The following is a 25,535-nucleotide window of genomic DNA, read 5'->3' as shown; positions in this document are numbered from 1 at the left end:
ACAAACTTTAACTGAAATCCATAGCCTTGTTGGGTGAGATGGAAAGATATAAAGCCTGAGTCCACAAGGCCCTGGTAGGACTGAGAAGCCTGCTGTTCTGCTGCAGAAGAGGCCATCTGGAGGAAGAAGAAGGCAGAGGAACTGACGTTGGCGTTGTTATTTTTCTCCCCTTTTCTGTTCTCTTCCTCCCCTGTTAAATTTATGTTGTTTTTAGTAATTATACTGTTTTTAATTGATTCTGGGCCATTAATACTTGTTGGTTAGTGTTATTGATATTTTATAGGTTTACTAGGACTAGGTTATCACGCAATTCCCTAGAAATGACTGACATTTATGGAAACCATGAAATGTCTGAATTGTGCCAGCTGATGGGAAGGTCTTTTAGCCTAGTCCTCTCTCAGCTAGTAACCTTGAACGAGAAAGTAGATCTTCTTCTTAAAGGATTCTCGTTGATGGCAAATAACTTTCCTCAGCATAATACCCCTGGGGAGGGAATTAATATCATTGGACATAACTCAACGGAGATCAGTTGGCCCTCAGATATGATCGGAGAGGGAGAGATTGGACAACATAAGGGTAGCAAGGATGAAATACTAGACAATGGGGAAGCTGAGGGACGAGGAGATCTGTCTGGTGAACAACATGGACAGGGAAAAGATAAGAGTATGGATTTTGAAACGGGAGCACCAAAGCAGATAATGAACACTGCGTTGGGGATGGACTTTCCCCTCTGGTCTGCAGGATGCCATTATGACCATCCGTTTCAAGTGGAACAACTGGCATTTGATATCAAAGACTTTCAACTGAATAGAGGCAGATGGATGTCAAAAAGAGGGATTCGGAGGTCCTTGGCCCAAATTCTTTCTAGGAGCCTGAAAGAAATTAAGATTAAGACCATCTCTTGGCTTTACAAGGACTTTCAATCCTATGATCACTCGACTCGCCTCATTACCACCTTTGAGGACAAGCGGTTAATAGAAGAACTATGGGCTCTCAGATCCTGGCTGAACTCTTGGGGTATCACCATCAGAAGGGTAATTGTAGACCCCTCGACTCGCCCTCTTATGCCCAACCTGCCCTCACATACCCGAGCCCCGGCTAAGTCAAACAAGATGTTTAACCCTTTGTGCAGGTCCTCTTCCCCTGTAAATTCGCTTTCAGTTAAATCTGCTCAACCCCTCTCCATACCCTGCCCACAAGCCCAGCTTTTTAACACCTTGTCAAGCTGCTTCGAGAGATCTCCCTCCTTTGATAGGCTCTATCTGTCCCCTTCTCTAGACACTACTCAAGATGGAGATCCTTGCAGCCCTTTGAATTCAGGGAGCTGACTAGGCCCTCTTAATAATAGGCCCTCAGTAGAGCCAGGATCTCTGGGGGGTGGGGTCCGGGGGGAGGGTTCCATTGAGGGTTCCATCGAGGTCGTGTGGGGGAGGAGGGGGTGCGGCCAACAGTTTCCCAGGGAGAAGCGCAACAGGTGTCTTGCGACCCTGGAGAAGGTTAGGTGTGGTAGCCTCCATGGCAGCCCCTCCGGGTTGAAGGTACTGCTGCTTAATGCCAGATCCGTCAGTGGGAAATCTGCAATTATCCAGGACTTAATCCTGGATGAGCAGGCGGATCTGGCTTGCATCACCAAGACCTGGTTGGATTAACTGGGTGGGGTAAACCTTACCCAGCTTTGTCCTCCGGGTTTCGGGGTGCATCAGCAGGCCAGGCCTGGAGGGCGGGGAGGTGGGGTTGCGGTGGTCTTTCGGCAGTCCATCGCCCTGGTCAGATGCGCCGTTCCGCAATCTGCTGGGTTTGAGTGTCTCCACTTGAAGGTGGGTACCCGGGACAGTTTGGGGATTCTGCCGTCCACCCCGCGACACAGCAGTCTCCCTACCTGAGCTAGCTGAGGTGATCTCTAGCGTGGTGTTGGGCTCCCAGCGCCTTTTGGTATTGGGTGACTTCAATATCCATGCTGAGGCCACCTTGACAGGTGCGGCTCAGGAATTCATGGCCGCCATGACGACCATGGGGCTGTCCCAAGTAATATCGGGTCCCACCCATCAAGCTGGTCATACACTTGACCTGGTCTTTGTTGTGGGTGACGGTTTGGTCAGAGTGGAAGAGCAAACTATTCTTCCATTGTCATGGTCTGACCATTATCTGATCAGTTTAAGACTCACCGTGTCCTCAAACCTCCGCAGGGGTGGTGGACCCATTAAGATGGTCCGCCACAGGAGACTTATGGATCCTGAGGGACTCCTGACGTCTCTTGGAGTTCTGTCTGCTATGGAGGCTGACGATCCTGTCGATGCCTTGGTCGCTCGTTATAATACCGAGTTGTCCAGGGCTATTGACATGATCGCTCCCGAACGTCCCCTCTCGCTGCGTGGAGTTGCCTCGGCTCCCTGGTTCACCAGGGAGCTGGCGGAGATGAAACGTGGGAGAAGGAGACTAGAGTGGCGCTGGCGGAGAACTCGCGACGTTTCTGACCGAGCACGGTCTAAAGCCGCTATTAGGGCTTATTCCGTGGCGTTGCGGGCAGCCAGGAAGGTTTTCACGACTGCCCGCATCGCGTCTGCAACAAATAGATCTTCTGAGTTGTTCCGAGTTGTTGGGGAGCTCCTCCACCCTTCTCAGGGTGGGGGGGCACCTGACTCCTCGGCAACTCGGTGTAGCGAGTTTGCTCACCATTTTGCAGACAAAGTCACTCAGATTCGTTCCGACTTGGACGCCAGTCTTGATGCATTGCCAGGTGAGGTAACCGAGGCATCTGTCTGTTCGATCTTGTGGGATTCGTTTCAGTTTGTGCAACCTGATGATGTGGACAAGATTCTTGGAGCGGTGAGGGCGACTACCTGTGCCCTAGATCCCTGCCCATTTTGGCTTTTAAAACAGGCCAGTGGTGGGTTAGTTGATTGGTTTGTGGCAATAATTAATGCCTCTTTGGGGCAGGGCAAATTTCCATCTAGCCTAAAACAAGCAGTGGTAAGGCCTATTCTGAAGAAGGCCTCATTGGATCCGACCAATCCGTGTAACTACAGGCCAATCTCTAACCTACCATTCTTGGGCAAGGTCTTGGAGCGGGTGGTTGCCTCTCAGCTCCAGGGATTCTTGGAAGATACGGATTTTCTGGACCAATCGCAGTCTGGCTTCAGGCCTGGGTTCAGTACCGAGACGGCTTTGGTCGCCTTGGTGGATGACCTCCGCAGGGAGCTGGATAGGGGGAGTGTGACCCTGCTGGTTCTCTTGGACATCTCAGCGGCTTTCGATACCATCGACCATGGTATCCTTCTGGGGCGGCTCTCTGGGATGGGCCTTGGGGGTACTGCACTCCAGTGGCTCCAGAACTTTCTGGAGGGTCGTTCCCAGTTGGTGAAGCTGGGGGACACCTGCTCGGACCCCTGGCCATTGACCTGTGGGGTCCCGCAAGGTTCTATTTTGTCCCCCATGCTTTTTAACATCTACATGAAACCGCTGGGAGAGGTCATCCGGAGTTTTGGAGTACGGTGCCATCTCTACGCGGATGACACCCAACTCTACTACTCTTTTCCACCTAAATCCAAGGAAGCCCCTCGGATTCTGGACCAGTGTCTGGCCGCTGTGTTGGCCTGGATGAGGGTGAACAAACTGAGACTAAATCCTGACAAGACAGAGGTCCTCCAGGTCAGTCGTGCGGCCGATCGGGGTATTGGGTGGCAACCTGTGCTTGACGGGGTCGCACTCCCCCTGAAGGCGCAGGTCCGCAGCTTGGGGGTCCTCCTGGATTCGGGGCTGACACTTGAGGCTCAGGTGTCGGCCGTGGCCGGGAGGGCCTTTGCACAACTAAAACTTGTGCGCCAGCTGCGACCATACCTCGAGAAGTCTGATCTGACCATGGTGGTCCATGCCTTAGTTACCTCTAGACTGGACTATTGCAATGCGCTCTACGTGGGGCTGCCTTTGAAGACGGCCCGGAAATTACAACTAGTACAGCGATCGGCAGCCAGGCTTCTAACTGGAGCGAATTACAGGGCACATTCAACGCCTCTGTTTAAGGAGCTCCACTGGCTGCCGTTTACTTTCCGGGCCCAATTCAAGGTGCAGGTTATCACCTACAAAGCCCTAAATGGTTTGGGACCCACCTACCTTAGAGACCGCATCTCCCCCTACGAACCCGCACGTTCTCTTCGCTCATCGGGGGAGGCCCTCCTCTCGCTCCCACCACCCTCGCAGTCACGGTTGGTGGGGATGAGAGAGAGGGCCTTCTCCGTCGTGGCCCCCCGGCTTTGGAACTCGCTTCCTAGAGAGATCAGGCAGGCCCCCACCCTCCTCTCCTTCCATAGGAGCTTAAAAACCTGGCTCTTTCAAAAGGCCTTTGATATTTAATCTGGTGTTGGACTGATCGATCTGCCCATTTTATAATAGCCCCATTCTTGAGGTGTTGCCAATGCTATATTGCACTTTGTCCATTTTAACTGTGAAATTACCTTCCCCATTTCGGCCCATTTCGGCACATGTTGCACGTTGCCTGGGTTCTATGAATTAGTCTCCAGTGTTAATATTGTATGTTTTATGTTGATTTTAACGATTGTTTTTACTGTAATTGATGTTTTTATTGGATAACTGTTTTATTGTTGTGTTTTGATATTTGATTGTTTTATCGGGCAAGGCCCCATGTAAGCCGCCCTGAGTCCCTTCGGGGAGATGGGGCGGGGTATAAAGTTATTATTATTATTATTATTAACTGATGCAACAGTAAATACTGGTTTGGGATTGCACTTAAACCAAGCAAATGAGTTCAAAATTACATCAAAGAATGATGTAAATTCTCAAAAACAAACAAGCAAACAATAGTTTAGAAGTGCATGCCTGCTTTAATATTGTTTTACTGAGTCAGAAATCAAATGTCCACAGGTAGCAGAGGTTAGGATCTACTAGCAATGACTGTCAAATCAGATGCAGCACAAGACTTACACAAAACCATCTGACTCCTTGAAATGATATATTAAGCACAAAGCAAAAGTATAGGCAATAAATTGCAATCATTGCTACAAAATTACTTCAAAAATATGTTATGATTTAGATTGTGATACAGTATTTATTACATTTTTATAGAAAATAAAATTGCACAATATATTTTAATAGGCAAACATTTAATTCCAAAACAGAAAGTGTGAATTTTGAAAAAGTTATTCTACCTTGAAGCCTCAATATACAAATTAATATTAGAATAAAAGTTTTATCGGGACTGCCTTAATGTCTACCTCAGAATTGACTAGAATATTTGTGATCTAAAATACAGAATATCATTACAGCACACAAGTGAGCCAGAAAGCTTGCAGGCACTCTAGTCACAAAGTATTTTTTGAATGAGAGGCAGAACTACTACATGCTTATACTGGTGATTTCAACATATATGTACTTCGTAGAGTAATGTGAAGCCGTAAAAGTTATCATTAATCTAATTCTACAAAGCAATACACATGTATATTTTGGTCTTATGACAACATTGAAACTTTAATGACTATCTGGGACACAGATGTGAAACAGTTATACTACAGTAGTACCTGTCCACAAAACTAGTGCTGCAGCACTTACAGGATCAGAATATTGGGCTCTACTTGTGAAAGGCTATGACAAAGTTTAGAAAGGGATGAGAGGAAAAAACCTTATGTCAATTATACATTCAGTTAAGGAAAGCTCCCCCAGGTGCTGCTAGAAGACACTTCTCATTACCGAGCACCTGCATTGCTAAGTGCTGGGGAAAGATTAACTACATGCATCACTTTATATTTGTGGTTTTGACTTTTATAGATTTGATTATTCACAGATTTAGTTAAAAGTGTTCTCTCTAGGAATCTCTAGGCTCCGCAGTGTGACTCTATTGTCAACACCCTCCATTCATCCTGGAAGACCTTAAGATTTCTAGAGAGAACATCTATCTAGGAATCGCTTGGTCCTCCAGTGTGATCCTATGGCTAGTGTCCAGCAGAAGTCAACTATAGAGTCATGTCAAGTTATATCATATTTAAATTGTATCATTTCCAGGTATTATTTTTATATATCATGACTAAAAAATTAATGGATAAGCATACATTTCTATATAGGACCGCAAAGGAAAAAAGTTGTGCAAATGTTCAGTCTTCCCCACCTGTACACACATGGGCTAACCTTGCACTAGTTCTCAGAGTCTCTTGCAGGTCACTGTAACATTATTGGGATAATGCCAGTGAAGACTGTATCTGTCAAAACATTTTTGGAAAATGCTGTGTTATGAATGCTGGAATCTCCTGATCTACCACAAATGACCAAGAAATGTTTACTTTCAGCTGTCTGTTTTATTTAAAAACTAAAATATATTTAAAATCCAGACCAAAGCAAATTAAAACTTCAGACTCTTGACAAAGAGGGCATAATATAGTGGAATTTGATTTGCAAAAAACATTGCATACTCTGCTTCCCTTGTTCTTGAAAAAAGAACAAGGGAAAATGTCATTTGTAGATCTTCCCACCTTCATGGAACACATCTTCCCTTTGATGACAAAAAAAATCAGAGAAGAGAAAACATGGGAAGCTGACAGTCCCACAGAATAAATAGATGGGAACAAAGGAATTCCTTTAGTGTATAAACAGATTTATTTATTTTAGCATGAGCTTTCATGGATTAAAAACCACTTCCAGAGATATATTGACATAGTACAATATTTAAGCCTCAGATATAATGCAATTATATCACTGAAGGAAGTGGAAACAGAATGAAGTATAATGCAGAAAAGGAAAGCTGTCAAATGGCCAGAAGACAGCAAGCAAAATCACCCTGTGCAAAGGTCTCTTACATGATCTGCTACATTGCCAGTTCTCTCTGGAGTACAAAAGAAGAATGGGATGATGATACAACTACATCAGATGAAACTTGTTTCCTTATTGCTCCCCTCTCCCCTTACCTAAGAATGTAAGGTCCCAGGTTTAGTCCCTGGCATCTCAAGTTAGAAGAGAGGATCAACGTGATGCAAGGCAGTCCCCGAGTTATAAGCATCAAACTTACAAATGACTCATAGTTATGAACAGCGTGAAACAACAGGAAGTGAGAGAAATCTACCCCTGGAAAGGTAAATTCACCCCTAAAAGAGTTATCATGGGGGAGTTATCAAGTCTTTTATTTACGGTCAACGACCAGTATAGAATCCCATCTTACAATCATCCATCCACATCAGTACAGTGTTTGCATTAGGTTCGGATATAAATTAAAATTAACACCATTATAAAAGATACTTACCGTATAAGACCCTACTCTGACTATAGGTTTTAAAAAGATACCCTACACCTTAAAACTATATCATGTTAAAAACATCTTGTTCCATATGGTCTGACTGCTGAATGTCACTTTTTATTTTTACACACTGATGCACAGAAGCAGGCCAATAATCTTATAATTCTGGAGTTGCCGCCTATTAACATATAGTCCAATATATCTTGAACATTTGAGCCAGACAGGCTTACTAGCACTAGACTGTAGATTCCCTTAAGGGGGTTTTCACAGCTAGGGCATCTAAAAAGCATATGCTCTGAGGAATCTATTTCAGCAAGTGGGCAGGGGCAAAGCCTCCTTTCAAGTAGAATTTTCTTATATTTGCTCTCTAACATCTTGGATGTCTGGCCAAACTGAATGATCTTCTCAGGATGCTGTTATCAATGAAGTAAAAATAAGGCGCTGTAATTACTTGCCATCTTAAATGTTCTGGTGCTAGAAATTTAGGTGACTTCATGAGTTCTATCTGCCTTGGTATATCAAAACTTTTCTGACTAGTGCACAGGCCCTATCATCTCCCATAGCTAGAAGGGATTGAGTGGAAAGACCCATCTGTTGTAGGGCTCTTAAGACTGCCCTGAGCCAGCTGGACTGGAAGTTTTTATGAAGAACAAAGGGGATAATACCATGATGATTATGGTGACAACTTAACCATTTTGATAGATCAGCGTTTCTACCTATAGCATCCTGGTTTCAAATCTGATCCATTAATTAGAAACATTACTGGGGATCCGTATAAGCAATCTAAGAAACTTAGATTATACCCCTTCTAGTGGAGCAAATGATGAAGTAGACCCCAGAAAAGAACCACAAATGAATTGCAGGATTCTTTTTGCTTTAAACAATTTCAATGCTGCAGGGACATATACGACTCCCCTAGTTTTATATACTGTTAGGATACTATTAGCAGATCTATCACCTATGCATGTCATTTAGCTATAGCGAGCAGATTTAGTACCTGAGGCTTGAAGTACTGAAGTATGATGCAGGTCATATTGTCTTTCCCAAAATGTATATGCTGCAGTTTACGTCATCATTAAATTAATATGAATGCATTACTAATGAGGATTGTTTTTCATTCCCATGGCAGGGTTCTAATCCTCACTGTAGGAAGTGGTTCGTTAGTGATTGGTACAAATCAAGCGGTTATCATTAATTCTTGGGAACTCCCAAAATTCAAACAGTCCAAATACTGCCCTTTAGTTTCTTTCTTTGTTTTACAAAGAAACATTTATTTTGGACTGAGAGAAGGAAAAATAGCCTGTAAAATTTCCCACTGTTATGAAAAACAGAAACAATTGCTAGAGTTACAAGATACTTTTAGACTGAGCCAGGAGATGACCAGTCTTTATTTGGGACTGCTATACTTTGCAGTAAGTTGTCTAATTTGAAGATTTGGTTTAGAAATGGTGGGTGGAGGTGGCTACCTTTGGAAAATGGTTTTGGAATTCCTGACACCCCTGCCCTACACAATTGAGGTTATTAAATATTCAACTTTAGATACATGAAACATTATATTGAGATATATCTTCATTATAAAATATGGTGCCATTTTTTCTTTAATCATGAAACTATGGAACAGCCTGGGGACATATTTTGCTTAAAATTCAGCAAAGGGTTTGACTAGATAATTAACTGACAATTGAGGTTTATTTTTTTTAAAAAAATGAGGTAATAATACCCAGGAGGCAGCATAGTGCAGTGGTTTAAGAGTTGAACAATGCCTCTAGAGAATGGGGTTCAAATTCCTGCTCAGCCATTATACCCACTGGGTGTCCTTGGGTAATCCACACTTTCTCAGCCTCAAAGGAGGACTACTCTTTCAAAGAAAACCCTGTGGTAGATTTTCCTTAGAGTCGCCATAGGTGGGAAACAATTGGAAGGCACACAACAACTACTACAACCAAATGCACTCAGCCATAATAATGAGAACATTAAACCTTTCATCAAGCTATGCAACATATCTACTTTCAGAGCTATCACACATTCATTTACAAAGATAATTGAACCCTAGCAAAAACTTCAAAGGATTTTCAAATAAACCATGTAGTTAGTCATATAATTGACTTTAATTACACATCACTTATGCTGGTGAAGGTCTTTTCCCCCTTTCCAGCTTATTAGCAGCGCATGCAAAATCACAGGAACAGACAAAATAAAGATCTCTGAGAATGTTCTGCTTGTTGACTTTTAATTTACTAAATGCCAGGTACAACTGTCGCTCTTTTTAAGCAAGAAATATGTTCTGTATAGATAGAGAAACATTGCTAGGACAGGGCCTTGTTCTTTATCTATTTAAAGCAATGAAAAATTAAAACAGAGTCATTTATTCTTTCTAAGCATTACTACAGCACTGTTGTAGATTTAAACAACAATTTTCTTACCCATTAAACACATCTGATTTCCCATGGACGTTCTTTGTTGATTTGATAAAGCCAAGGATGAAGACGTTTAATCCAGTTTAAAACTCTTGCAGGAAAGAGAGACTGAGATACTTCCCTGGAGTCACCTAACATCAGTTGTCTTAGAAACAGGCTGCACTCCTACAGTTCCTTTAGCTGCCAAAGATATTTACCATCATAAATCATAAAAGTCAAAAAGAAATCGTTATCTAGATTCTCAAGTTAGCTCTACAGACTTATTCTTGCCAACTGCTATGTTAAGTGTACATATGAGGAAAAAAGTAGATACAGCACAATCTGTTAACTTGCTGCTTATCTGAAGAAGATTGTTTTGAACCAATACAAGAACTAAATATCTCGTTTTCCTTCCAAAGAAATTCTTCTGCGCTGCTATACAAATGCAGAACTGAGCTGTAACTGTGCAAAGTTTCCTTATTAGGAACACTCAAAAGAATGCTGCACACATCTGGTAAAATCCATTTGAGTCTGGTAAAGATATCTGATCTCTCTCTCTCTCTCTCTCTCTCTCTCTCTCTCTCTCTCTCTCTCTCTCTCTCTCTCCCCCTTCCCTCTCACCCATTCTCATACAAGGCTATCCGTCCTTTTATTTTTAATCTTTTCATGCAATTTCTCTAACCCTAAGAAATTACACCACCATCTGCAATATGCTTAAAAACAGAAATTACACACGTGTTAACTAAATGTTACATAAAAACAACAAAAACAAAGCCTTCTTTTGAAAGAAAAAAACCACATACAATTAACTTCGTAACAATTTACCTGTAATAGTACCACCAAAATGGGATATATGAACCAATTCATGCACAACTAATTTTGGAAGAAGTTTAAAATGTTAATTCATGATTAAAATGGTATTCACTTCACCCTACAAATAGAGAATTCAGCATTTGTTGCATTAATATGGGACATAAATTCAAGAATTAACATTTGTATGTGCTCAAACAGTTTGAGGTAGGTTTGATGGATATTTTAGGGATGATAGTCTTCATTGTGCCTTTTGCCAATGTGTTTCTTTTTTTCCTTGGTGTTAAGTTTTAAGGCTGTAAAAATGGCCACCACAAGATCTCTACAGACAGGGTGATGCAGCAAGACCTTAGAAAAACGGCACCGCTGTTGCACTCCACCCCAAGCACTCAAAATGGTAAGCACACTGCTTCCCAAACTAGATAGAGGAAGAAGGAGACCACCTTTCGTTCTTCAGTTTGGACAAGAGAAAGATAATGATATGGAAGCACTTCCCTCTCTGCCTTTAGCCACTGCCTTCACATAGGGTACTTAATAGAGGCTGATTGTTTTTCTTGCTATTCTACCCCCTTCCTTTTTATGTTGTGTTTTATTTCTTCTCCCTTATTTAGATACCCATCACTATATATATTTGCATAGATGGAGACATTTTAAGAGCAGCAATACAATTTATTCTTCCCCATTAAAAGGTAAGGTAAAGGTTTTCCCCTGATGTTAAGTCCAGTCGTGACCGACTCTGGGGGTTGGTGATCATCTCCATTTCTAAGCCGAAGAGCCGGCATTGTCCATAGACACTTCCAAGGTCATGTGGCCGGCATGACTGCATGGAGCACCGTTATAACCTCTTAAATAGACAGATGTTCTCCTTTGCTTTAGCTCTTCCTTGCAGGGATGGGCTCATTGACCTTCCTTCCTTCCTTCCTCCCTCCCTCCCTCCCTCCCTCCCTCCCTCCCTCCCTTCCTTGGAAACTTGCTGCAGAACAGCAGGGACCAGGTGCAATTGTGGACCAGGATTATAACTGCTTCACAATTTCCAGCAGTACCTGTTTTCAGACATATGATTGCTCTTCAGTTAGTATATAGAGTATAAAATGGTAATGTATCAGGATTTGATTCTGTGTTTACATGTAGGTGGCCCACAGGGAACTGGTGCCTCCAAACAATATTGAGCCACAACGCCCCCTCCTTTTCTTCCACCACACTTTTTCCTGGCATTGTCCAAGTAAAGCTGTTTATTGCCTGCTCCATTCGTTCCACCCATGAATATATCTTCTAAAAGCCATGACAGCTCAAAAGCTGTGCTCAAAGATATATCTCCGCATACTGGATATGAAGGGCAAACAAAGGTTTGCTTTACAGTCCTCAAATATAGAAGGAAAGACATACACTTTTAGAGGCATCTGAATTTCCACTGCATAAAAAGAATGTTATTGGAAGAGCTCTACACACTCCTGCTATCTCCAGAATAATCTCTGCTTTGACAATTTGCACCTTCTGATCAACATTTCCAACAATGTCAGAGCAGGCAATGCTAGGAAGTGCTTTTCTTCTTGGTTCCATTTCACAGAGATAAAAAAGGGGGAAATCAAGCAGAAACACTGAGAACTATGTTCCACAATGGAAACAATACCAGGAATTCAACAATGGAGACAATTTAAAGCAATCACTGATAATTAGGACAACGAGCTTAAGGCGGGGGGGGGGGGGGGGAGAGAGAGAGGTCAAGCAAACAAACCACACATCTTCTCATCATTATATTACTGGCAAATCATGCTCACAGAGAATGACTGGCCCAAGGTCATCCAATAAACATCATGGGTTACTGGAGACCAGCATTTGAATCCATCAAGCCCTAATCCAAAAGTCTAACTACTATACCATACTGGTTCTCAGTGTTATATATAGATTATATTAATCTACTATCGCAGTTAAGACTATGGGCATAGTCTCCATGTTTTAATAGATGAAAAACATAGAGATTATGCCCCATGCAATTGTCTTAGGTCAAAACCTAAGCTTATCTAACTGTTAAAAAAAGATGGCCTTCTTTATAAAGTCTTTTATGCCCCCTCGGCCTCTGCAGAGTCTTTGGCATATGAACAAATTGTTGAATTCCACCTCTCTATACATTTCTGCTCTGGACTGGCTCCAAATTCCACAGAGCTGTCCAGATGCTCCACCTAAACCCAGGACAGTGGAGTCCAGGCTGGCGAGTCATTCTGAACCCGATTCGGCCTTGGTCACTCTTACCAGATCTGTTGTCCCTGTCATGCCGATGCAAGCAAGGAGAAGGTTTCACTCTGTATTAAGGACTGGAAGTGCCTGGATGTCACGTGAACATCCAGGTTCAATTTCTGGTTAAAATCGGGGGTTTAGGCCAGTGTCAACAAACCCTAAGTTCAATATGAAAACATTTTCTAGATTTTTGCAAAAGTAATGTATTGACTGTAATGTTTGGGAAAATTGAGGTGATTACCTTTTCCCAAAGAAAATTAAATACAAATAACAGAGAAATAGCAAGTAATTCTGGTCATATACCATAAATACTTGTGCTTATATTTCGATTCTTTCCTAAAAGCGCTCATAAAGAATATTCAGTAGCCAGGATTACTTATGAGTATTTTAGGAAATACAGTAGAGTCTCACTTATCCAACACTCGCTTATCCAACGTTCTGGATTATCCAACGCATTTTTGTAGTCAATGTTTTCAATATATCATGATATTTTGGTGCTAAATTCGTAAATACAGTAATTACTACATAGCATTACTGTGTATTGAACTACTTTTTCTGTCAAATTTGTTGTATAACATGATGTTCTGGTGCTTAATTTGTAAAATCATAACCTAATTTAATGTTTAATAGGCTTTTCCTTAATCTCTCCTTATTATCCAACATATTCGCTTATCCAACATTCTGTCGGCCCGTTTACGTTGGATAAGTGAGACTCTACTGTAATGTTAGATTTCATAAATATGAGATGAAAGGAATGGTTGCAGAGAATAAAAATGCACACATGTGTTAACTCTTTGCAACATTTCCCACATGTGTTACAATGCTCACAATTTTATGACTATAGTAGCCTAGCAAAAGGAAAATTCCTGTACTCATCAAATATTAGGACCATGTCCTCCAATCTTCTTGAAGTTGTCCACTCCAATTTTCCACTGAGTTCAGAATTAGTGCTAGAAATGTTTTCTCCTATTCTTCTTCCACACAGGCATTCCAATTCTGTTATCAAATTTCCCTGTTTTGAGATTGGTAAGAGGACAAAGTTGCAAAACCTAAATGAAAAACTACATGAAAAACTATTTAAGGAATTTATTTATCGTTTCTCATTCAACCAATGCCTTTGAGGTGATGTACAAAACATTATTCAAATTAAAAATACATAAACAGATAAACATAATTTCCTTACAGTACTTTAAGAGCTGAGGATAGTTAAAGCAGCCAGATATGGTATTTCCATTTTTATGGATCAAAGCCACACAAAATATTAGTCCTAGCAGCAACATCAGAAGCTCACCTGAGAATCAGCTGAGGTGCCACTATCAATAAAGCCCTGTCATGTGTACTTACCAACCTATTTGTTTACTTATTTAAGAAACGTATTTATTGTCCTTTGGTTCACCAGGTCCTCCCAGGGTGATGTAAAAGAGGTAAAGTACTTTTAAAACCATCATTAAATAACTAGAAATCAAAATAAAATGTAGACTTTCAGGGATAAGCAACAAGACCTCAAGTGAGGATTTCAAATTTCAGACAGTTAGCTACCAAATTTAATATCTATCATTAAGCCAACAAATCTGTATAGTTCATTTAAAACATTAAACAGCAAACAAACTGAAAAACTTTTAAGCTTGCCTATTGGCATCGACTCAGATTTTCAGAGCATAAAATATATTGTGTTTGTCTTAAACATTTATCTAATAAAGATTATTCATATTTCCCTTGTCAATTTGTGAAATATATAGCTGAGTAATATCCGCACCTAAACAATCCTTAATGGTTAAAAACACATGTATTTTAACACTTGCCTTGTCTTTAGTTTGTTTAGTTAATGCTTTTTCTCTCAGTATTCACATCTGGTATGCTATTTCACTCACAGACATCAGCTACTCGCCATTTTCTTTTTACTAGGAGAGGAAATAATCAAGTCCTCAAATCACTACTGCACTGAAGGTTCCAACATTCCTTGCCATTGGCTATTTGATGGAAGCCCAACAACACTGGAGGAAAGCATGGTTCTCATCCCTAAACTTTTAATTTTAAACAACTAAAGAGAACACAAAATATATGGATACTGCTATTTGACTTTTTCTGTAACCTGAAAGATCTTTTGCCTAGGAATCTGTATGGGAATTATGGAATACAAGTGCATTGCTGTAGTGATGGTGTTTTTTTTTAAGACGTTTTAAAACCAAAATGAAAACACACCTATTTATTTATTATCCTGGATTTCTTTCTATTTGAGACCCCAAACAATATATACTGTGAGATCAACAAAGCACAGACATATTTTATTCCCTTTCTTCTACATTTTATTTCTATATTGGTATGCTACCACCCAATGAATGGTAGGGTAAATTTCTGAATTTCTCCATTTTTGTGTGGGTTGACCTATATTTATTCTTTAATTCAATTTTGCAATGGGATTTTTTGTGTGGTTATATATCATAACTCCTTATCTAGTCAAATCACCAGTTTAGGGAAATTCCATGCTATAGAATCAATTGTGAACAAACAGTTGAAAAAGATTGTGTTTGCAGTCAGTAAGCTCAGCTCAATGGAATGTGCCTGTGTGCCTGTATGCTATGTTGGCTCATAAATGTATTCTACTTGTGCAGCCAAAACAGATCTGAAAATGCACTGCCTCTTTCAAATAAATATAGAAAGAGGGTTCCAGAGAATAGATTAAAAAGCACTATTTTAAGTGTTCCAAATATTTTTGAATACAAAAGTAAGATGTCCACATAATCTCAGTTTTGTAACGTTAAAATTGTGTTCTTGTTTAGAATGATCAAGCCAATGGGAATGTACAGAGTTTGCCATGTAGCAAATTGACAGAATTTCGTGGTTTAATGATCCAAGAGGATTTCCCTTTCCACACTGAAATATTCCGCCTCATCAAGTCCATGGAATAATATATTAACACCACATCATGCAGGGAAGAATCATGGCATATGTTCATTGTCAGTGTAAGTGAAGTGCAAAGGCTGTTTATACTCTGCTCATTAGCATAGCATGTATGTGTTCCAGGTCTCCTAATTTAACAGACTTGCCTGATCTTCTAATCAGTCTTCTGGATAATCCAGTGCCTTCAGAAAGTACTCATCTTGTTATCAAGTAAAGTGATGGAAATTCTTATCTGAGCAGCATTCTGAGATAACAAATTTATTTTCAACTATGATTGCAAGTCTCCTTGAACTGCTTCTCCTTCCCTCCCAAATTTTCACAAGAGCCACTGAGCCAGTGTTCTGCCTGGCCCTTTCTTTAATTCTCTACCCCATTTCTTTCTTTCTTCCAAACTATAGCATAGTGCGGAGTTTGCACCATGCAACCATTTGATTGCCTTTTTCTTCTTAATTTCTTTCATATTTCAATATGTCTTCCTTTTCGTATGGATGCCTCCTAATGTCTGTTCTACATTCTTCAAGTAAAAAGGTAGTTTTCCCTAGCTTTTACCTATTTGTTTGTTTGCCACCACTATGGTTTTGGCCACTTCCTATTTCTTTTTTCTTTTAGATGCACTTAAATTTGTCCAAACCTATAGAGACAGTGAAAATTTGCATGAATGTCCTTCATGTAATTATTCTGCACCTCAAAAGACTGCATCTTCTAAATGGAATATATCTTTAAAGGTAAAAATGGTTTACATAGTGAAACTTGGCTCTACCTCTGAATGCATGAAGTGAGACTGAGAGGTTCTCAAGAGCTAAGCAAACTGGGGGGGGGGGGGGGGATGACTGAGAAACAGCAGTGCAGAGGTTGGCTTCCAGCTCTTTCAATTCTGATAAGATACAAGATTATGAAAAGGTGGGCAGCAAAAAGGTGGGAGATTGTCTTCAGCTTTTATTGAGAATTTGGAAGGAGGTGGGACTAAACATGGCTTCCAATATCCAGAAATGTCCTTTTTATTTGCATTTATTGTGATAGGTGTGCCGTCCGCCGGACAATAAAAAGCTATAAATCTGAAACGTGCTGTCCTTTATCCGGGCGAACTGCAAATCCCTATAAGCTGTCCTATAGATATTGAACGACTGAGTCTGGATAACTTCAAAAAAGGATGTTTATTCATACAAGGCTGTAAACCTGGCACAGATCTTAAAGTTGCAGAAAATGAAACAAATTTCCATAGGTTTTAGTTGCAGAATTATCCCTGGTTCCAGAAGGCAAAGGTGATTATAAAACCACTATACCCTAATCACGCTGTCTATATTAGAAGGAGAAACTCTTTCCTTCCCTATCTTTACAGCAAAGATTAGTTCTAGAAGCGATGGAATAACCCTGCTCCTCTAACTAGATTTTCTATTCCAGATCAGTATAATTCAATACTTATCTAATTTGGATAGGCTTAGATTGGCCTGGTTTTGAGGATGATTTGTCCCAGTTAGCCTTGCACAGCTCCAGCACGTTGGAAGACTATAGCCAGAATGAAGCTCCAAAATGGAGACTAGACCCTGGTAAAAAGGGCGGTCCTAAGATGTTGCACTCTTTGACCAATCACTGCAAAGAAAACTGCAGCCAGCTCTTGCAGATTCCAAGCCACCTTTCCTAGGCCTTTGCAGCCAGAGGCTCAAACAAAATGTAAAGGAGGGAAAACAAACAAACGACCAATAGGTAAGGCAAACCATCGTCCTGGGGGACGGAACACTCCCCGCTAAATTCCCAGGATGTGGGAATTTACCAATCAAAAACATACAAACACCTTTGTATACACAACAATACAAACACTATAAAACTTACACACTTTGGACAAGCAACACGAGATTGCTGGTTGGTCTGTCCAGGACAGACATTTTGTCCTTACTATGAGTCTTTACCTGAACTTTTCTAACCTTACCGTCAGGGCAAGGAAAGGTCTTTAGTGTAATGCCCATAGGCCAGGCATAGCGGGGCAAGTCTTTGTCCTTTAGCAACACAAGGTTTCCCACCTTGAAATTGTCCTCTGGGGTTTGCCAGAGTCTTCTGGTTGGAAGCTGGCTTAAGTATTCGGCCTTCCACCTCTCCCAGAAGTGGTTGGCTAAGGTCTGCACATGCAAAATTGGTGCCACAGTCCGACCAAATTGACTTAATTGGCCCTCTGAGGGCTATGAACCTTTTCAATGCGTTTATGAATGATGAAGTGTCCATTCCCTCTGCAACCTCTATATGGACAGCTCGTACTGACAAACAAGTAAACAAAACCGCACATCTTTTGTTATTTACAACACCACCCCTGGTTTTCCTAGTGACAACCTCCCAAGGACCAAACACATCGATTCCCACATGGGAAAGGGGTGGGTCTGTCAAAGTCCTATCCTGAGGTAGTTCTGCCATTAACTGACTTTGACAGTTACGTCTGAGTCGCCGACATTTGACACACTTAAAAATAACACTGCTGACCAAACTTTTAGCATTTACCACCCACAGGCCTTCATTTCTAAGGGTCGCCTCAGTCAGAGTTCTACCCTGATGATGGATCCTTTCATGGTGATGCCGAACGAGCAGCAATGCAGTGTGACTATTAGGGGGTATGATGATGGGGTTTTTTATGCACGCCTTGAGTTTAGCTTTGGCTAACCTTCCTCCAACTCTCAAAATACCCTCCTTGTCTAGAAATGGGTTTAACTCATTTAGAAGACTTTGATTAGGGATGTTGAGCCCTTGCTCTAGCCTAGCTATTTCCTGCTTGAAAGCAGATCTCTGTACTGACTTGAATATGACGCTCTTAGCCTTTATCATATCCTGGACCTGTAAAGGCTCACTATCTTTGCAAGCTAAACGATGTATAAGCCTAGCTACTGCTCTAAGAAGACTGTGCCACTCCGAAAAACATTCAAAACGGTGTGGTTCCAGGCAAGATCTTTGGCCCATCTTGATTTCTGTGGTCATCTTGCAAACTTTCACCTCTGCACTTCGTGAGACTTGAGCATTCATAATGTCCGAAAACCTTTGCTCATCTTTCGAGAGCGCTATGGCTTCGTCTCTCTCAGAGACTTTGAAGGTGGAGGAATACTCTGGAGTTATTCCTTGGCAGTAGACTGAGATGTGACTTAGGCAACTGCGCACAAGTGTAGGACGTCCACCTTTAAGCACCTGTGCTTGATTGGAGTCCAACGACGATGGTGGGTGCATCTTGTTTATGCACACTGGGCCTGTAACTGTCCAGCCTAGTGGTAGCAGCTGAGCAATGGGCGCCCCTGGAGGTCCCTTAACTTGGTCGTTCACATAGAACAAGTTCGGACAGTCCGCACCAAGCAGAAGGGCAATGTCCACATCTGGCCGAAAGGCCAGTATGGCATTCTTTAACCGTCGCAAATGTGGATGAGCCTCCACAACTTCTCTAGTTACAATTTGTTTTTTGTTCCGAGGGATGGAGGAACACTCAATCAGGTCTGGCAACTTGAACTGTCTCTTCTGGTCGCAAGAGGAGACAACAAAGCCAGATGCTATGCGACCCTGCAACTTCTTTTTTCCTGCACATGTAGTCATGGTGTAATCGACCATCTTGGTTTTAAGGTCAAACATGCGGAAGAACTCTGGAGTAGCTAGGGAGGCATCGCTCTGTGAATCTAGGGCCACATAGAGTCTCTTTTTAAGCCAAGGGCTCTTGGATGGATATACATCCGCTAGGCAGATAGGATGACAGACTCTGAACTGGTGCACGTTAGAGCATAGTTCAGTGCAGGCGACCGATGGAGCATCCTCCTGCATCCGTGACGCGGCCTGCATGTTGGTGGCTTCAGTAGATGACCCTTCTTTGGAAAACGTGTCCCCTTTGGCGTGGGAGACAGCGTCAGAGTTGTGCATCGCGGTGCAATGCTTAAGGCTGTTACACCTTGCGCATTTGACATCCTCTTTGCAGTTGGATGCAAAGTGAAGAGTTGCTCCACAGCACCTAAAACATATGCCCAGCTTCTGTACAATCTGTTGTCTTTCTTTATAAGGCTTCTTGCCAAATTCCCGGCAGTTGGCCAAACTGTGAGGCTTTTGGTGAATGGGGCAGAGCACCTCTTTTACCTCCGACCTGGGTTCATCAGTCTTGTGTTGAGTTTCGACTGCCTTTACGCTGACAGGTCTATTGGCCTCTCTAGATGGTTTCTTGTCCACTTTAGGTGCCTTCTCTGGCTGGGTCCCTTGGTATAAGGTGGGGAGGCCCGTCTGTGGATCATTCCTTTCTCTGGCTGCCCTGGTGATGAACTGGACCAAATGAGAAAATGGAGGGTATGCCTGGGAGTGGGCCTCCTTGTAGTTGAAGACCTCCTGTCCCCAGCGTTCTTGCAAAGTGAAGGGCAGCTTGGTCAAGATCTGCCTCTGGGACAGGTGCTGATCGAGGCACTTCAAACCGGGCAGTTCTGGATTCTCCTTGGCCGACTCTAATTCCGCAAGGAGATCGCTGAGGTCCCACAAGAGTTTGAAGTCTTTGAGTTTTAAAGCTGGGAACCTTTGGAGCTTGTCCATAAGAGATGCTTCAATCTCTGTGCTGGCCCCATACCTCTGCTGCAACCTGGCCCAGGCCTTTTCCAGGGCTTTGTCGGGATCGGCTACGTGGGCTGCGTAGATCTTCTTAACTTGTGAGGATGAGGCTGGGCCCAACCATGCAGCCAGAAGAGTCAGTTCTTCCTCAGGCAATAACTTTAAGTCTCTGATTGCTCTCTGGAAGGTGGCCTTCCAGAGAAGAAATTCCTCAGGCTTGTCCGAAAACTTTTCGACACCCTTGTCCTTAAGATCTCTTCTGGGGCTTCTGATGATGGAGACAAGCTGGGACTCTGGCGTCGAAGGGAACAATTGAGGAGTTTGCTGTTGTGGAGTGGACTCCCACCGTGTACCTTGCGTCAACCTTTGGCCTCTTGGAGGGATGACATCGACCACTGACGAATCGATGGTTCCCTGTGCAGCTGTCTGTAGGGGCCAACTAGCACTCGGCCTTGAGGCCCTGATTGACTGACCTAGGGTTTTAGCAGGAGGCACAGGTAGCTCGAGCAAGGGTGAGCTCCCCGCTATGACGCTCTGCTCTGCAGGAAATTCAAAAGTGACTTTGGGGCCCTGCTCTGGGTAAGGAGAGAAGTCTCCCTGTTCCTCATCCGAAAACTGACTGTACATGCTGCCAAGGTGCGCAAACACTTTGGCAGAAGGGTCCTGTATTGGTAACTGGCTTACATTTTCTTCTGTGAGTGGCTCAATTAGGGCCTTGGCCAAAGTCTCAGCCCTTACCCTTTTGGCTGCGGCATCCATCTTTATTCTAAGCATCTCTATACGAGCCTGTTCTATTTGCATTTCGCTTTGTCTACGGGCCTGTTCTATTTGCATTTCGCTTTGTCTTTGGGCCTGTTCCATTTGCATTTCGCTTTGTCTTTGGGCCTGTTCCATTTGCATTTCGCTTTGTCTACGGGCCTGTTCCATTTGCATTTCGCTTTGTCTACGGGCCTGTTCTATTTGCAGTCGTTGCTCTTCTTCTTTAAAGGGAAGGGTGAGATCAGCTGCCTTAGCATCAGCCTCCGCCCCCGCTACCTTGCTCTTTAGCTCCAGACGTGCAGCCTCCTTAATGTGCAAGGCAGCTAGGGAAGAGATGGCACTCCCAGCAGCAGAAGACTTGCTAGAGTGGCTATGTTTAGATGATGCACACTCCCTTAGTTTAGATACCTGGCTAGAGCGGTTGGACTTAAGACTAAGTGCCACAGCAGGTGATTTTAAAAGATTGGTCTCATGGCTGCATAAGGAAGACTGATTTCCTTTTGGCTCAGACCTTAGATTAACAGGTGGAGAACTAAATTCCAAGGCATCTAGAATTGCCCTCACCTTATTTTCTTTCTCATTAGTGTCAGCTAAGACACTCACTATTTCTAACTCTGAATCCTTGGCGTTAATTCGCTCGAGGACCTGGACTATCTTAGACACCAAACCCCTCCAGAGACCGAAGGTCTCTTCAAGGTCTGTCTGTAATATGGATGGCACCCTTGTAATACCCAAGCTCTCAATTCTGTCCATCAATGTTACAATTCGCTCCCATGCCGAACCTAACCTCACATGGAGGAGCTCCTTTTCATCTATTAGATGGGCTAGCATCTTGGCTGAAGGGTGCTTTATCCTTTGGGGCCTTTCATTCCTACTTTCAGCCTCAGAAGGAGGTATACCATCTGTATCATCTTGAAATTGCATAGACATTATGTATTCTTAATAGCAAGTAAATTTACAACAAAGGCAAATGCAATATACCTGCAAGTAAATTTACAATAAAAGCAAATTCAATATATAATACAATTCACAGCACTTAACCATAGCAATATATATCACTAAGTAACTATACTTTACAAAGATTGTGACCTTTGGCGCCAGACTTTGGTGGGCAAGCTGCAAAATGTCAACTGACAGCAACTTGCCACTTGATACCTCCCTTGCCCGAGTGACGTAAACTGCCAAAATGGCGACTTCGCCAAATTTTCAAGCACCTCGTGCTCTGCGGCTCGAGGCCTGCCGCCGAAGGAGCACCGAGGCTGGCTTTGGAAAGGAGGAGAGAAGAGACGCCTCCTCCCCGCTGTGAAGGGAGGTCACCACCGCAGGTCGATGAAGCAGGTCACCACCGCAGGACGATGAGGCAGGTCACCACCGCAGGACGATGAGGCAGGTCACCACCGCAGGACGATGAGGCAGGTCACCACCGCAGGACGATGAGGCAGGTCACCACCGCAGGACGATGAGGCAGGTCACCGCCGCAGGTCAATGAGGCAGGTCACCACCGCAGGACCATGAGGCAGGTCACCACCGCCGGACCATGAGGCAGGTCAAAGCCGGACGAGTGCTCCGGCCGAACTCCTGATGAAGAGGCTGTCAAAGCCGGTTGAGTGCTCCGGCCGAACTCGCAGCAGCGTTGCCAGGCCTGTCCAGGTTCTAGCCTGGTTTTGGTGGGCTCCACGCCTCAGAGCCAGCCAAAGAACTGTCGCTGGTGCTCCGCGGCTCGAGGTCTACCGCCGAGGGAGCCCTGGACGTTGCTGGGAACTGCACAGCCTGTGCAAACCCAGAAAGCCACTGGGCTACGTGCGCACACGCGAGCCAAATAGCAAGGAAATAGAGCCCCACTATTTGACTCCTTCAGGTCTGAGAGCGGGCTCCACTGCCTCAGACGCTGGTAGAGTCTTTAGGTATGCAGACTGAGCTCAGGCGGAAAAGCCGCAGCCTATACTAAAACTTCCTAAACTATAAAAAACTATAAAGCCGTGCAAGCTAGCTGAAGCGGAAAAACCGCTGATCGACCTCAAAACTGTGCCGTCCGCCGGACAATAAAAAGCTATAAATCTGAAACGTGCTGTCCTTTATCCGGGCGAACTGCAAATCCCTATAAGCTGTCCTATAGATATTGAACGACTGAGTCTGGATAACTTCAAAAAAGGATGTTTATTCATACAAGGCTGTAAACCTGGCACAGATCTTAAAGTTGCAGAAAATGAAACAAATTTCCATAGGTTTTAGTTGCAGAATTATCCCTGGTTCCAGAAGGCAAAGGTGATTATAAAACCACTATACCCTAATCACGCTGTCTATATTAGAAGGAGAAACTCTTTCCTTCCCTATCTTTACAGCAAAGATTAGTTCTAGAAGCGATGGAATAACCCTGCTCCTCTAACTAGATTTTCTATTCCAGATCAGTATAATTCAATACTTATCTAATTTGGATAGGCTTAGATTGGCCTGGTTTTGAGGATGATTTGTCCCAGTTAGCCTTGCACAGCTCCAGCACGTTGGAAGACTATAGCCAGAATGAAGCTCCAAAATGGAGACTAGACCCTGGTAAAAAGGGCGGTCCTAAGATGTTGCACTCTTTGACCAATCACTGCAAAGAAAACTGCAGCCAGCTCTTGCAGATTCCAAGCCACCTTTCCTAGGCCTTTGCAGCCAGAGGCTCAAACAAAATGTAAAGGAGGGAAAACAAACAAACGACCAATAGGTAAGGCAAACCATCGTCCTGGGGGACGGAACAATAGGCAATGGGACTGAAAATAATCTTCTTTTTGGGAGCATTACATTGAAAATGTAAACTTTTGGATTCCATTTTGCTAGGCCTGCCTGGTTAAGAAAAGATTGCATAGGTTCCCAACCACAAACAGCCCTTTGCTCTCAAATTGTTCAGTTACTTGTGCTTGTAAATGCATGGACATAATATATTTTTGTGTGGTATCCCCTTATTTGGGTAACAGGGAACTCTGCAAACTAAGCGTGCCCATGCCCTTTGACTATATATGTCGAAAGAGATATATTTCTCATTGGCCAGAAGGTAATGAGATGAGGCTAAAAGACGCCATTTGTTCCTCTTATAATATAGTAAACATCTCACATGCCTGTGATTTTGGGGGGGGGGGGGGAGGGTTGACAATCTTTTGAACAATTTTCCCTCACTTGAAGCAAAAAACACCTGCTCTCAGTATTGCCTATCTTTTGAGCCTGGCAAGCTGATTGCCTTAGACATGGGAGTAACATTTTTGCTTTAAAAAACATATCCTTCTCTCAACATACTGCAATAGTTGCACTGAGCTTGATACTTAAAAATGAATTATATTTCAATAACTATCTATCAGAAGCTACATAAGCTCATCAGAACTATTCAATGCCTTCTTTGCCTCAGTCTTCTCATAAAAAGAAAGCCAGCCTCAACCTCAGCAACATAGAGTGGATGAAGGATTGGGGGAAAGCCAACCCCAAATAGAGAAAGAAGTCATCCAGGAATACCTGGTTGCTCTAAATGAATTCAAGTCTCCAGGGCCGGATCAACTACACCCAAGAGTATTGAAGGAACTAGCGGAAGTTATTTCGGAACCACTGGCAATCATTTTTGAGAGTTCTTGGAGAACGGGAGAAGTCCCAGCAGATTGGAGGAGGGCAAATGTGGTCCCTATCTTCAAGAAGGGAAAAAAGACAACCCAAACAATTACCGTCCAGTTAGCCTCACGTCGATACCAGGCAAGATTCTGGAAAAGATCATTAAGGAAGTGGTCTGCAAACACTTAGAAACAAATGCAGTACTTGCGAATAGTCAACACGGATTTACCAAAAACAAATCATGCTGGACTAATCTGATCTCTTTTTTCGATAGAGTTACAAGCTGGGTAGATGCGGGGAATGCTGTGGATGTAGCCTATCTGGATTTCAGTAAGGCCTTCGACAAGGTCCCCCATGACCTTCTGGCAAACAAGCTAGTCAAATGTGGGATAGGCAAAACTACGGTTAGGTGGATCTGTAATTGGTTAAGCGAATGAACCCAAAGGGTATTAACCAATGCATCTTCTTCATCTTGGAAAGAAGTGATGAGTGAAGTGCTGCAGGGTTCCGTCCTGGGCCCGGTTCTGTTCAACATCTTTATTAACGACTTAGATGAAGGGTTAGAAGGCATTATCATCAAGTTTGCAGATGACACAAAACTGGGAGGGATAGCTAGCACTCCAGAAGACAGGAGCAGAATTCAAAACAATCTTGACAGATTAGAGAGATGGGCCGAAACCAACAAAATGAAGTTCAACAGGGACAAATGCAAGATACTTCACTTAGGCAGAAAAAAATGAAATGCAAAGATACAGAATGGGGGACGATGCCTGGCTCGACAGCAGTATGTGTGAAAAAGACCTTGGAGTCCTCGTGGACAACAAGTTAAACATGAACCTACAATGTGATGTGGCAACAAAAAAAGCCAATGGGATTTTGGCTTGCATAAACAGGAGTATAGCGTCTCGATCCAGGGAAGTCATGCTACCCCTCTATTCTTCCTTGGTCAGGCCACACCTGGAACACTGTGTCCAATTCTGGGCACCACAATTAAAGGGAGATGTTGACAAGCTGGAAAGCATCCAGAGGAGGTCAACTAAAATGATCAAGGGTCTGTAGAACAAGCCCTACGAGGAGCGGCT

General features: G+C 43.0%; 1 protein-coding gene across 3 annotated transcripts in view; it reads right to left on the bottom strand.

Moving 5' to 3' along the window:
• Positions 1-25,535, bottom strand: part of arhgap6 (Rho GTPase activating protein 6) — a 276,724-nt gene that overhangs the window by 66,863 nt on the left and 184,326 nt on the right. Inside the window, exon 1 of one of the 3 annotated variants that reach the window (XM_062977256.1) lies at positions 9,658-9,991. The exons of the other annotated variants lie outside the window; for them this stretch is intronic. The gene's annotated coding sequence lies outside the window, so the exon portion shown is untranslated. Of the gene's footprint in view, positions 1-9,657; positions 9,992-25,535 lie in introns of those variants that run through there. 3 annotated transcript variants of the gene reach the window in all.

This window comes from Anolis carolinensis, chromosome 3 (assembly GCF_035594765.1).
Source record: "Anolis carolinensis isolate JA03-04 chromosome 3, rAnoCar3.1.pri, whole genome shotgun sequence".
Classification (NCBI taxonomy): Eukaryota; Metazoa; Chordata; class Lepidosauria; order Squamata; family Dactyloidae; genus Anolis; species Anolis carolinensis.
The sequence above is the reverse complement of the archived record's forward strand: the minus strand, read 5'-3'. Positions and strand labels throughout refer to the sequence as shown.